The sequence below is a fragment of the Triticum dicoccoides genome, chromosome 4B, assembly GCF_002162155.2.
Source record: "Triticum dicoccoides isolate Atlit2015 ecotype Zavitan chromosome 4B, WEW_v2.0, whole genome shotgun sequence".
Lineage (NCBI taxonomy): Eukaryota > Viridiplantae > Streptophyta > Magnoliopsida > Poales > Poaceae > Triticum > Triticum dicoccoides.
The window spans coordinates 615,959,553-615,975,369 of record NC_041387.1 but is presented as its reverse complement, the minus strand read 5'-3'; positions in this window follow the sequence as shown (position 1 = coordinate 615,975,369).

The following is a 15,817-nucleotide window of genomic DNA, read 5'->3' as shown; positions in this document are numbered from 1 at the left end:
ATAGTAAAAAGCATTTATGATACAATATACTTATTAAATACTATGGGGAAGGAGTACTGCATTTTGTTTTGGATATGTCTATAAGTTAGGGAGTCTTTACAGGTGATGTAGTTCAAGCTACTCACTTTAATATATCAGCCATGGTGCAGATAAACCTATATAGAATGCTTCTATACAATTTGATAAAAGAAACTAAATACTGGGTTAGCTATTGTTGCCTTGATTTTAAACTTAAATGTACCTAAAGCCCAAGATATGAGTGTGTAATTTACTTGGCCGAGTTAGATACATGAAGTACTTGTCAGATTGTTGGAAAGATTCCATAACGAGTCTACTTCCACAGGCGGCCTATTTTTTCTGTTGAATAAACACTGGATTAACTATTGAGTTATGTAGTCTTTTCAGGTGATGTAATTTTTTTTCTAGTTAGCTGAATGATACGTCTCCAACGTATCATTAATTTTTTATTGTTCCATGCAATTATATTATCTATCTTGGATGTTTTATATGCATTTATATGCTATTTTATATGATTTCTGGGACTAACCTATTAACCTAGAGCCCAGTGTCAGTTTCTATTTTTTCCCTTGTTTTTGAGTTTCCAGAAAAAGAATACCAAACGGAGTCCAATTGACCTAAAAATTTACGGAGCTTATTTTTGGACCAGAAGATGCCCACGGAGCATCAGAGATGGACCAGAAGAGTCCCGAGGGGGCATGCCCTACCCCCCTGGGGGCGCCCCCTACCTTGTGGCTGCCTCGGGGACCCCCCTGACTTGTTCCCGACACCAACACCTCTTATATATCCCCAAACTTCCAAAACAGAATGAAGATTGGGAGTTCCGCCGCTGCAAACCTCCAAAGCCACCAAAAACCAATCGGGACACTGTTCCGGCACCCTGCCGGAGGGGGTATCCACCACCAGTGGCCATCTTCATCATCCCGGCGCTCTCCGTGACGAGGAGGGAATAGTTCACCCTCGGGGCTGAGGGTATGTACCAGTAGCTATGTGTTTGATCTCTCTCGCTCTCTCGTGTTCTTGATGTGGCACGATCTTGATGTATCGCGGGCTTTGCTATTATAGTTGGATCTTATGATGTTTCTCCCCCTCTACCTTCTTGTAATGGATTCAATTTTCCCTTTGAAGTTATCTTATCAGATTGAGTCTTTAAGGATTTGAGAACACTTGATGTATGTCTTGCGTGGGATACCCTTGGTGACAATGGGGTATTCTATTGATTCACTTGATGTATGTTTTGGTGATCAACTTGCGGGTTCCGTGACCTTGGGAATCTATGCATAGGGGTTGGCACACATTTTCGTCTTGACTCTCTGGTAGAAACTTTGGGGCACTCTATGGAGTTCTTTGTGTTGGTTTGAATGGATGAATCTGAGATTGTGTGATGCATATCATATAATCAAACTCACGGATACTTGAGGTGACATTGGAGTATCTAGGTGACATTAGGTCTTTCGTTGATGTGTGTCTTAAGGTGTTATTTTATTACGAAGTCTAGGATTGTTTGTGACACTTATAGGAATAGCCCAATGGATTGACCGAAAAGAATAACTTTGAGGTGGTTTCATACCCTACAATAATCTCTTTGTTTGTTCTCCACTATTAGTGACTTTAGAGTGACTCTTTGTTGCATGTTGAGGGATTGTTATATGATCTAATTATGTTATCATTGTTGAGAGAACTTGCACTAGTGAAAGTACGAACCCTAGGCCTTGTTTCCTAGCATTGCAATACCGTTTTCGCTCACTTTTGTTACTTGCTACCTTGCTGTTTTTATAATTTCAGATTACAAAAACATGTATCTACTATCCATATTACACTTGTATCACCATCTCTTCGCTGAACTAGTGCACCTATACAATTTACCATTGTATTGGGTGTGTTGAGGACACAAGAGACTCTTTGTTATTTGGTTGCAGGGTTGTTTGAGAGAGTCCATCTTCATCCTATGCCTCCCATGGATTGATAAACCTTGGGTCATCCACTTGAGGGAAATTTTCTACTATCCTACAAACCTCTACACTTGGAGTCCCAACAACATCTACAGGAAGAAGGTTGCGTAGTAGACATCAAGCTCTTTTCTGGCACAGTTGCCGAGGAGGCTAGTGCTTGAAGGTATATCTTTAGATCTTGCAATCGAATCTTTTAGTTTCTTGTTTTATCACTAGTTTAGTTTATAAAATAAAACTATAAAAAATGGAATTGAGGTTACCTCATATGCTTCATCTTTTTAATGTCTTCCGTGAAAATAAGGATTCCGATAATTGTGCCAAAGTGTTAGAAGAAGAATGCAATAACTTGTTTGGCATAAAATCCTTGTATGATGAGCATGATTGCAATGTTGTTAGTATGGATTCCTTAAATATCCATGATGCTAATGATATACAAAGCCACAAGCTTGGGGATGCTATGTTTGATGAATATGATATTTTTAGTCCCCCAAGTTTTGATGAGAATATTTATTATGATGAAAGCGTGCCTCCTATTTATGATGATTATATTGAAGAAAGTCGGTTTGGAAGAGTGTAAACTTTAGGAAGTAATGATCCCACTATTTTGGAGGGTGTTGAATCTTATTGTGATAATTATAAAAGTAGATTTGGAGAGGTCATGACTTTATTTAGTGAGGAATCCACTTTTTGGGAAGAGGTTCCTATTGATTATGAGAACAAAGTTCCTATCTATGATGATTATTGTGATGACATGTATGCTATAAAAAATAATGATACCGATGAAACTTGTCATCTTTATTTTAATTTTCATTTGGATTATGCCTCACATGATAGTTATTTTGTTGAGCTTGCTCCCACTACTAGTCATGAGAAGAAATTTGCTTGTGTGGAGAGTAATACAATTTCTATGATTGTGCATCATCAAAATAATGCTTTATGTGATGGTTATATTGTTGTTCATGATGCTACTGAAAATTATTATGAGGGAGGAATATATTCTTGTAGGAATTGCAATAATATCAAGTTTCCTCTCTATGTGTTGAAAATCGTGAAGTTATGCTTGTTTTTCTTTCCTATGCTAGTTGATTCTTGTTCTCATAAATTGTTTTATCAAAAAATCTCTATGCATAGGAAGGGGGTTTAGACTTAAATGTGCTATCATATGCTTCATGTTGCTCTCTTTATGTTTCAATTCTTATCTTTTATACGAGCATCATTGAAATCATCATGCCTAGCTAGAAAGGCATTAAAGAAAAGCGCTTGTCGGGAGATAACCCAATATTTAAGCCTACTTTTTTTGTGTCCACATGATTATGCTATTGTAGTAATCATGTTTTATAGATTTTGTTTCAATAAAGTGCCAAGTAAATCCTTTGGGATAGTGTGGATGACAGTTGACTTGATTCTGTGCAAAAACAAAAACTTTTGCTCTCAGTCCAGGAGTTTTGAAAATTCACTGGAATATGCTTTTGATATGATTTTTTACACAAGATTGCTATACAAATTGTTGATGTTTTCCTATGTTTTCAGAATTTTTGGAGTTACAGAAGTATTGAAAGTTTCTAGATTACTACAGACTATTCTGTTTTTGACAGATTCTGTTTTCTATGTGTTGTTTACTTATTTTGATGAATCTATGAGTAGTATTGGAGGGTATGTGATGCGTCTCCAACGTATCTATAATTTATGGAGTATTCATGCCATGTTTACAATAATTTATATGGTTTTGGTATGATTTGCATGGAACTAACCCGGACTGACGATGTTTTCAACAGAACTACCGTGGTGTTATTTTTTGTGCAGAAATGAAAGTTCTCCAAACACCGCGAAACTTTTTGTGGAATTTTTATGGACCAGAAGAGAATCAATGGGCCAGAGCAGTACTTGGGGCATATGCCCCGAGGGGGCACAACCCACCAGGGCGTGCCTGGGCCCCCATGCGCGCCTTGGTGGGTTGTGCCCACCTCGGTGGCCTCCCGTATGCCTTCTTCGCCCTATAAATTCCCAAATATTCTGAAAACCCTCGGGGAGACCCTAGTAGGAAGTTCCACCACCGCAAGCATCTATAGCCACCGAAAACCAATCGGGACCCTGTTCCGGCACCTTGCCGGAGGGGGAGATCATCACCGGTGGCCATCTTCATCATCCCGGTGGTCACCAAGATGAGGAGGGAGTAGTCCACCATCAGGGCTGAGGGTTTGTACCAGTAGCTATGTGTTTAATATCTCTCTCACGTGATCTTGAGATGTCACGATCGATACGTATCATGGGCTTTATTAACATAGATGGATCATATGATGTTTCTCCCCTGTCTACACTTGTTGTGATGAATTGAGTCTTTACCCATTGAAGTTTTGTCTTGTCGGATTGAATGTTTAGATCTGAGAACACATGATATATGTCTTGCATATGAATACCCGTGGTGACAATGGGGTATTATTTTGATTCACTTGATATATGTTATGGCACTCAACTTGCGGATTCCCAGGTGACTTTGGGGTAATCTCTGCATAGGGGTTAATGCACGTTTTTATTATCTTTTCGCCGATAGAAACTTTGGCATCTCTTTGTAGTCCTTTGTGTGGATTGAGTATTATGAATCTGAAATTGTTTGACACATATCGTATAATTAACTCATGGGTACTCGCGGTGACATTGGGGTATCTAGGTGACATTAGAGTTGGTTGATATGTATCATATGGTGTTATTTTATTACAAACTCTTGATTAGATCGATCATAAAGAATAGCTTGCTGCTATTTTAGTATGAACTCTAGGATAGATTGATTGGAAATAATAGCCTTGAGGTGGTTTCGTACCCTACAAACAATTTCTATCTTTTGTTCTCCGCTAATAGGAACTCGTTAGTGATTCTTTATTGCACTTTGAGGGATAATCATATGATCCAACTATGTTAGGATTTTTGAGAGATTTCACTAGTGAAAGTATGCACCCTAGGCCTCATTTTCAAGCATTGCAATACTGTTTGTGCTCCGTTTTACTATCTACTACCTTGCTGTTTTTTATTGTTCGCACTACAAAAACTCATATCTACTATCTATACTACACTTTTATCACCATCTCTTCACCGAACTAGTGCACCTATACAATTTGCCATTGTATTGGGTGTGTTGGGGACACAAGAGATTTCTTGTATTTGATTGCAGGGTTTCTTGAGAGAAACTATCTTCATCCTACGCCTCCCACGGATTGATAAACCTTAGGTCATCCACTTGAGGGAAAATTGCTACTGTCCTACAAAACTCTGTGCTTGGAGGCCCAACACGTGTCTACAAGAATAAAGTTGCATAGGAGACATCAAGCTCTTTTCTGGCGCCGTTGCCGGGGAGGTGAGTGCTTGAAGGTATATGTTTAGATCTTGCAATTGAATCTTTTAGTTTCTTGTTTTATCACTAGTTTGGTTCATAAAAGAAAACTACAAAAAATGGAATTGAGGTTGCATCATATTATTCATCTTTATAATGTCTTCCGTGAAAATGATGGAAAGGAAAATTGTGCTCAATTGATAGAAGAAGAATTCTATAAAATATTTGACAAAGCATCTTTGAATGATGAGCATGATTGCAATGTTGCTAGTATAAATTCTTTGAATATCCATGATTCTAGTGATATGCAAAGCCATAAGCTTGGGGATGCTATGTTTGATGAAGATGATATTTTTATTCCCCCAAGTTTTGATGTGCAAATTTGTTATAATGGTAGCATGCCTCCTATTTATGATGATTACAATGATAAATGTGGGTTTGGAAGAGTGTCAACTCTAGGTAATAATCCCACAATATTGATGGAAGTGGATTTGGAGAGGTCGTGACTTTATTTAGTGATGAATCCACTATTTTGGAAGAGGTTTCAATTGACTATGAGAACAAAGTTGCTATCTATGATGATTATGGTGATGACATGTATGCTACAAATAATAATGTTAACCGTGAAACTTGTCATCATAATTTTAATTCTAATTATGATTATGCCAATCAAGTATCACATGATAGTTATTTTGTTGAGTTTGCTCCTACTATTATGAATGATAATAAATTTGCTTATCTAGGGAGTAACACAATTTCTATGCTTGTGGATCATGAAAAGAATGCTTTATGTGAAAGTTATATTGTTGAATTCATTCATGATGACACTGAAAATTATTATGAGGGAGGAACATATGCTTGTAGGAATTGCAATAATATCAAGTTTCCTCTCTATGTGTTGAAAGTTTTGAAGTATTGCTTGTTTTGCCTTCCTATGCTAGATGATTCTTGTTCCCATAAATTTTTTGCTGCCAAAATCCCTATGCATAGGAAGTGGGTTAGACTTAAATGTGCTTTCCATGTGATTCATGATGCTCTTGCTATGTTTCAGTTCTTATCTTTTATGTGAGCATCATTGAAATCATCATGCCTAGGTAAAAGACATTAAAGAAAAAGTGCTTGTTGGGAGACAACCCAACACTTTTACCTACTGTTTTTGTGTGTTCACATGATTATGCTACTGTAGTAATCATGTTTTATTGCTTTTTTTCAATAAAGTGCCAAGTAAAGCCTTTGGGATAGTGTGGATGATAGTTGACTTGAATCTGTGCAAAAATAGAAACTTTTGCGCTCAGTCCAGGAATTTTGAAAATTCACTGGAATGTGCTTTTGATATGAAATTTTTATAGGTAGGTATACAAATTCTCTATGTTTTCCTAAATTTTCAGAATTTTTGGAGTAGCAGAAGTATGGTTGGAGTACAGATTACTACAGACTGTTCTGTTTTTGACAAATTCTGTTTTCAATGCATAGTTTGCTTGTTTCCTAGTTTCTATGGTTATATTGATCAATATAAATTGTGGAAATGATATGCTACAGTATGCATTGTGTGGAAACAATTATGAGTCTTGTCTTTGACAGTACCAAAGTGAAATGGTTTGCTCTTTATCATACTAACCTATCTCACGAAGTTCCGTTAAGTTTTGTGTGATTGAAGTTTTCAAGTTTTGGGTGAGATGTCGATATGAGGAGAATAAGGAGCGACAAGACCCCAAGCTTGGGGATTCCCAAGGCACCCCGGGGTAATATTCAAGGAAGATCCAAGCAACTAAGCTTGGGGATGCCCCGGAAGGCATCCCCTCTTTCGTCTTCAACATTATGGTAACCTCACTTGAAGCTATATTTTCATTCGTCACATGATATGAGTTTTACTTGGAGCGTCATTTTATTTTGCTAGGATTTGCTTGTTGTTATTTAAAATAATGTTTTGCATCTTTTACTTCAATAAAAATGTCAAGGATAGCCTCTACCATGCTCATTTTGCAAGTATATGAGTTGTTGTTTCAAAACAGAAAGTTTATCGCTGTTGCAAAAATTCCCGAGAAAAGTCAGAATGTGATAAAGTGTTGAAACTTTTTTCAAAATAAGCTCTGATAAATTTTCTACAGCGTGGTAAAGTTTCATAATTTTTGGAGTTAGGGAAGTATGATGAATCTTGCATTCTTTACAGACTGTACTGTTTTGGCAGATTGCTGTTATGGGTGCATTGTTTGCATATGTTTGCTTGTTTAATGATTCTATTTGAGGATAGGAGTATTAAATATGTAGAAGCATTTAGTATGCAATGTCAAATAATATTTTTAGTGATTTTCTACAGTAGAGAATTATAAGGTTTTTGCATTGGTTTATACTAACTTATCTCACGAGTTCTTGTTGAGTTTTGTGTGGATGAAGTTTTTAAGATTTAGGGAAACCGGGATATAAAAGGAATTAAGAAGACACAAAAGCTCAAGCTTGGGGATTCCCAAGGCATCCCAAGATAATATTTTAAGAAATCTCAAGCATCTAAGCTTGGGGATGCCACGGTAGGCATCCCACCTTTCTTCTTCAACAATTATCGGTTAGTATCGGTTGAGCCTAAGTTTTTGCTTCTTGACATGATGTGTGCTATTCTTGGAATGTCATTTTGTAGAAGGAAGAGAACTTTCACATGCAAATACACTATCCTGGAAATCTTTTGTGATTGTGAGCCTCCATCAAAATATTATATGCCAAAATTGTTGACGTTGGACAAGGAAGACAACGTAATGATTTATGTTTGTTCATATTCGCATAGAAGTTATATTGTCATAGATCCTTCAACATAGGGTGCTTTCCCCCCATCTTTGCTAGCCAAAATTTCCGCACCTAGAGATACTACTTGTGGATCCAAAAAACCCTTAAACCCAAATCTTATTTTCAAGAGTCCAGCATACCTACCTAAGGATTGAGTAACACCCTTCAAGTAAGTTGTCATCGGTACAATAAGGCAATAAAAGTGCTTCTAAAAGTGTTAGATCATTTAGTGTAAGAGAAAATTGAGCGTTGTACGAACTTGTGATGGCAAAGAATAAAAGCGACACACTGCATAATAAAGGTTGCTATCATAAGGGGCAATATAACATGACATTATTTTGCACTAAGGGGTTGATCATACAAAAAAATAAGCGCATGGCAAGCTCTGCTTCCCTCTGTGAAGGGCCTATCTTTTACTTTTCAGTATTTACTTTTATGCAAAGAGTCAATGTTTTTCTCTCTATTCCTTTTTATTTTTCCCTTCTGGCAAGCATCATGTGGCGAGGAAAGATCTAGGTCCAGTTGAATATGGGTAGCATGAGTTATTATTGTTGACATCACCCCTTAGGTGAATACGTTGGGAGGCGAAAAGATAAGCCCCTATCTTTCTATGTGTCCGGTTGAAACATTTTGCTCATGTGTATGCAGTGAATGTTAGCAATCATAGAAGGCTATATGATGGTTGAGTATGTGGAGCTCTTACTTAGACTCTGTTGAATAAGTTGAATTGCAATTGCTTGGTGACTGAGAACTTAGGTTGTTGAGTTTCAAGAGAATTCATCGTTTGAACCTTAACATGTGAATTTGTTGCTACTTTAACATGAGGAGTTTTATAAGAAAGAATTGTTGTTATGATGCTAAAAAAAGTGATTGAAATTGTCATCGATCAAACGTGTGCACTTTGCTAGCATTCACACTTCATAAATTGTTTCTTTTATCATTTACCTACTCGAGGACAAGTAGGAATTAAGCTTGGGAATCCTGATGCGTCTCCAACGTACCTATAATTTATGAAGTATTCATGCCATGTTTATAATAATTTTATATGGTTTTGGTATGATTTGCATGGAACTAACCCGGACTGACGCTATTTTCAGCAGAACTACCGTGGTGTTGTTTTTTGTGCAGAAATGAAAGTTCTCCAAACACCGCGAAACTTTTTGTGGATTTTTTATGAACCAGAAGAGAACCAATGGGCCAGAGCAGCACCTGGGGGGTGTCCCGAGGGGGGCACAACCCACCAGGGCGCCCCTGGGTCCCCAGGCTCGCCCCGGTGGGTTGTGCCCACCTTGGTGGCCTCCTGTACCCCTTCTTCGCCCTATAAATTCTCAAATATTCCGGAAACCCTTGGGGAGACCCTAGATCGGAAGTTCCGTCACCGCAAGACTCTATAGCCACCAAAAACCAATCGGGGCCCTGTTCCGGCACCCTGCCGGAGGGGAAGATCATCACCGGTGGCCATCTTCATCATCCCGGCGGCCACCATGATGAGGAGGGAGTAGTCCACCCTCGGGGCTGAGGGTTTGTACCAGTAGGTATGTGATTAATCTTTATCTCTCGCACGATCTTGAGATGTCACGATCTTGATGTATCATGGGCTTCGTTAACATAGATGGATCATATGATGTTTCTCCCCTCTCTACACTTGTTGTGATGAATTGAGTGTTTACCCTTTGAAGCTTTGTCTTGTCAGATTGAATGTTCAGATCCAAGAACACATGATATATGTCTTGCATATGAATACCCGTGGTGACAATGCGGTATTATTTTGATTCACTTAATATATGTTATGGCACTCAACTTGCGGATTCCCGAGGTGACTTTGGGGTAATCTACGCATAGGGGTTGATGCATGTTTTTATTATCTTTTCTCCGATAGAAACTTTGGGGTCTCCTTGTAGTTTTTTGTGTGGATTGAGTATTATGAATCTGAAATTGTTTGATACATATCGTATAATTAACTCACGGGTACTCGCGGTGACATTGGGGTATCTAGGTGATATTAGAGTTGGTTGATATGTATCATATGGTGTTATTTTAGTACAAACTCTTGATTAGATCGATCGGAAAGAATAGCTTTCTGTTATTTTAGTACGAACTCTAGGATAGATTGATCAGAAAGAATAGCTTTGAGGTGGTTTCGTACCCTACAAACAATTTCTATCTTCTGTTCTCCGCTAATAGGATCTCGGGAGTGATTCCTTATTGCACTTTGAGGGATAATCATATGATCCAACTATGTTAGCATTGTTGAGAGATTGCACTAGTGAAAGTATGCACCCTAGGCCTCATTTTCAAGCATTGCAATACCATTTGTGCTCCATTTTACTATTTACTACCTTGCTGTTTTTTATTGTTTGCACTACAAAAACTCATATCTACTATCCATACTACATTTTTATCACCATCTCTTCGCCAAACTAGTGCACCTATACATTTTGCCATTGTATTGGGTGTGTTGGGGACACAAGATATTTCTTGTATTTGATTGCATGGTTGCTTGAGAGAGACTATCTTCATCCTACGCCTCCCACGGATTGATAAACCTTAGGTCATCCACTTGAGGGAAAATTGCTACTGTCCTACAAAACTCTGCGCTTGGAGGCCCAACACGTGTCTACAAGAATAAAGTTGCATAGTAGACATCGGTATGAACCATGGAAAAGTGGGAATATAGTAGATATAACACCAATATGAATTTAGAATGAGTTCACAATAGTACCTAAGTGGTGATTTTATTTTCTTATACTAAAGTAGCTTACGAGTTTCTGCTGAGTGTTTTGTTGTGACGTTTTCAAGTTTTGGGTAAAGATTCGATGGACTATGGAATAAGGAGTGGCAAGAGCCTAAGCTTGGGGATGCCCAAGGCACCCAAGGTAATATTCAAGTACAACCAAGAGCCTAAGCTTGGGGATGCCCCGGATGGCATCCCCTCTTTCGTCTTCGTTCATCGGTAACTTTACTTGGAGCTATAGTTTTATTCACCACATGATATGTGGTTTGCTTGGAGCGTCATTTTATTTTACTTTGCTTTGCTTGCTGTTTGAATAATATCCCAAGATCTGAAACTTTTAAATGTTAGAGAGTCTTCACATAGTAACATAATTATTCGACTACTCATTGACCTTCACTTATATCTTTTGGAGTAGTTTGTCACTTGCTCTAGTGCTTCACTTATATCTTTTTAGAGTATGACGGTGGTTTTATTTTGAAGAAATAGATGAACTCTCATGATTCACTTATATTATTTTGAGAGTCTTTAGAATAGCATGGTAATTTTCTTTGGTTATAAATTTAGTCCTAATATGATAGGCATCCAAGAGGGATATAATAAAAACTTTCATATAAAGTGCATTGAATACTATGAGAACTTTGATTCCTTATGATTGTTTTGAGATATGAAAATGATGATATTAGAGTCATGCTAGTGGAGTACTTGTGAATTTGAGAAATACTTGTGTTTAGGTTTGTGATTCCCGTAGCATGCACGTATGGTGAACCGTTGTGTAACAAATTTGGAGCATGAAGTACTTCTTTGATTGTCATCCTTTGTGTGGAGGTAGGGATCATGCGATGGTTAACTCCTACCAACCCTTCCCCTAGGAGCATGCGCGTAGTGCTTGGTTTTGATGACTAATAGATTTTTGCAACAAGTATGTGAGTTCTTTATGACTAATGTTGAGTCCATGGATTAAATGCACTCTCACCCTTCCACCATTGCTAGTCTCTCTTGTACCGCGCAACTTTCGCCGGTACCGTACACCCACCATATACCTTCCTCAAAACAACCACCATACCTACCTATTATGGCATTTCCATAGCCATTCCGAGATATATTGCCATGCAACTTTCCACCGTTCTGTTTGTTATGACACGTATCATCATTGTCATATTGCTTTGCATGATCATGCAGTTGACATCGTATTTGTGGCAAGGCCACCTTTCATAATTCTTTCATACATGTCACTCTTGATTCATTGCACACCCCGGTACACCGCCTGAGGCATTCACATAGAGTCATATTTTGTTCCAAGCATTGAGTTGTAATTTTTTGAGTTGTAAGTAAATAGAAGTGTGATGATCATCATTATTAGAGCATTGTCCCATGTGAGAAAATAAAAAAAGAAAAGAAAAAGAGAGGCCAAAGAAGCCCACATAAAAAATGAGAGAAAAAGAGAGAAGGGGCAATGTTACTATCCTTTTTCCACACTTGTGCTTAAAAGTAGCACCATGATCTTCATGATAGAGAGTCTCTTATTTTGTCACTTTCATATACTAGTGGGAATTTTTCATTATAGAACTTGGCTTGTATATTCCAACGATGGGCTTCCTCAAATGCCCTAGGTCTTCATGAGCAAGCAAGTTGGATGCACACCTACTTAGTTTCTTTTTTAGCTTTCATACACTTATAGCTCTAGTGCATCCGTTGTATGGCAATCCCTACTCACTCACATTAATATCTATTGATGGGCATCTCCATAGCCCGTTGATACGCCTAGTTGATGTGAGACTATCTCCCTCTTTTTATCTTCTCCACAACCACCATTCTATTCCACCTATAGTGCTATGTCCATGGATCACGCTCATGTATTGTGTGAAAGTTGAAAAAGTTTGAGAATACTAAAGTATGAAACAATTGCTTTGCTGAAACAGGGGTTGTGCATGATTTGAATATTTTGTGTGACGAAGATGGAGCATAGTGAGACTATATGATTTTGTAGGGATAAGCTTTCTTTGGCCATGTTATTTTGAGAAGACATGATTGTTTTATTAGTATGCTTGAAGTATTATTGTTTTTATGTCAATATTAAACTTTTGATTTGAATCTTATGGATCAGAATATTCTTGCCACAATAGGGAGGATTACATTGATAAATATGTTAGGTAGCATTCCACATCAAAAATTCTATTTTATCATTTACCTACTCGAGGACGAGTAGGAATTAAGCTTGGGGATGCTTGATACATCTTCAACGTATCTATAATTTTTGATTGTTCCATGCTATTATATTATCTATCTTGGATGTTTTATATGCATTTATATGTTATTTTATATGATTTTCGGGACTGAACTATTAATTAACCTAGAGCCCAGTGCCAGTTTCTGTTTTTTTCCTTGTTTTTGAGTCTTGCAGAAAAAGAATACCAAACGGAGTCCAATTGACCTGAAAATTTATAGAGCTTATTTTGGACCAGAAGAAGCCCACGGATCATCGGAGATGGACTAGAAGAGTCCCGAGGCCGCCACGAGGGTGGAGGGCGTGCCCTACCCCCCTGGGGCGCCCCCTACCTCGTGGCTGCCTCGGGGACCCCTGACTTGTTCCCGACGCCAACACCTCTTATATATCCCCAAACTTCCAGAAAATAACGCAAATCGAGAGTTCCGCCGCCGCAAACCTCCATAGCCACCAAAAACCAATCGGGACCCTGTTTCGGCACCGTGCCGGAGGGGGATCCATCACCAGTGGCCATCTTCATCATCCCGGCGCTCTCCATGACAAGGAGGGAGTAGTTCACCCTCGAGGCTGAGGGTATGTACCAGTAGCTATGTGTTTGATCTCTCTCTCTCTCTCTCTCTCTCTCTCTCTCTCTCTCTCTCGTGTTCTGGATGTGGCACGATCTTGATGTATCACGAGCTTTGCTATTATAGTTGGATCTTATGATGTTTCTCCCCCACCACCTTCTTGTAATGGATTGAGTTTTCCCTTTGAAGTTATCTTATCGGATTGAGTCTTTAAGGATGTGAGAACACTTGATGTATGTCTTGCATGGGATACACGTGGTGACAATGGGGTATTCTATTGATTCACTTGATGTATGTTTTGGTGATCAACTTGTGGGTTCCGTGACCTTGGGAATCTATGCATAGGGGTTGGCACACGTTTTCGTCTTGACTCTCTGGTAGAAACTTTGGGGCACTCTATGGAGTTCTTTGTGTTGGTTTGAATAGATGAATATGAGATTGTGTGCTGCATATCATATAATCAAACCCGCGGATACTTGAAGTGACATTGGAGTATCTAGGTGTCATTAGGGTTTTCGTTGATGTGTGTCTTAAGGTGTTATTTTACTACGAACTCTTGGGCTGTTTGTGACACTTATAGGAATATCCCAATGGATTGATCGCAAAGAATAACTTTGAGGTGGTTTCGTACCCTACAATAATCTCTTCGTTTGTTCTCTGCTATTAGTGACTTTGGAGTGACTCTTTGTTGCATATTGACGGATTGTTATATGATCTAATTATGTTATAATTGTTGAGAGAACTTGCACTAGTGAAAGTATGAACCCTAGGCCTTGTTTCCTAGCATTGCAATACCATTTTCGCTCACTTTTGTTACATGCTACCTTGATGTTTTTATAATTTTATATTAGAAAACTTATATCTACCATCCATATTGCACTTGTATCACCATCTCTTCGCTGAACTAGTGCACTTATACAAATTACCATTGTATTGGGTGTGTTGGGGACGCAAGAGACTCTTTGTTATTTGGTTGCAGGGTTGTTTGAGAGAGTTCATCTTCATCCTACGCCTCCCACAGATTGATAAATGCTAGGTCATCCACTTGAGGGAAATTTGCTACTGTCCTACAAACCTCTGCACTCTTAGAGGCCCAATAACGTCTACAAGAAGAAGGTTGCATAGTAGACATCACTGAACAAAAATGTCTAGTATAGATAATGTATAGAGGAAAATAATGCTGATAAAGTATACTTTCATGACAAACTTTATGGTGTAATTTCCTTCATATTATATGAGTCTCCTTATCTAACATATGCAATGCAAAAGATTGTACATTATCATGTATGTTTTGCTACATCATGAACTTGCTGGACGTATTTAGATAAATTAGCAGTCCACTTTACTGGATCAAGTTTCCTAAACACTTCATTGTGTGCCAAAGATTTAATGAAACATGCCATTGCTACATGAAAAACCACAAACAGAACCTTAGCAAAAAAGAGAGTACTATTCACAAATAGCAATATATTTATTATCCTCTGAACTAAATATACTTAAATAGTCTTGGTACCAAGTTTACATCAATAACCACTTCTCTTTGGAACAAAAAGAGGATGCCAAGCAAGACACTTATATTCCTTTACAATATTGCTACATCAGTGCATGCTAACAGTTGCATGAAAAAGCAATTGGCCTAGCTGGTATATGTATGTTCTGACCAAATATGCTCTTATGCTTAATGCTATTTTCACATACGAACCTATTCTATCAACAGTCCAACCATCCAAGATTGGATCCATATATGCATGTACCTTGCATACCATGAACTTAGTAATAAAGCAAACAGCAGGCACTTGTCGCGATCCAATTGATTTGTTTGCGTGTATAGTGTTTATGGATGGCCACAAAATCGATCAACAGAGGCTATTGTGTATGTGAGTGTCCAAGTTATTAGAGCCAGCTCTGTGCAAGGATCGAAACTCGAATAGGACATCGAGTACGCCAACAGTACTCCAGAAGTAGAATTCAGCTTGCTTCGTCATCATCATCGCCATAAGTACTCGCTGGTGTGAGGCTGTGCTAATAAATTGTACGCATGAAATAATTCCACCCCTTGATCACCACCGTCAACCAAACATGAATATTTGTCATTAAACTGACGAAGATGAACCTAACTTCGGATCAAGGGGCTGGAATTTGGTTAGAGCAAGAACACCACCGTCATCCCACAGGGAAGGGCGTGTGCGCCTCCATCATGCATCGCCTCCTTGAATCCTGTGT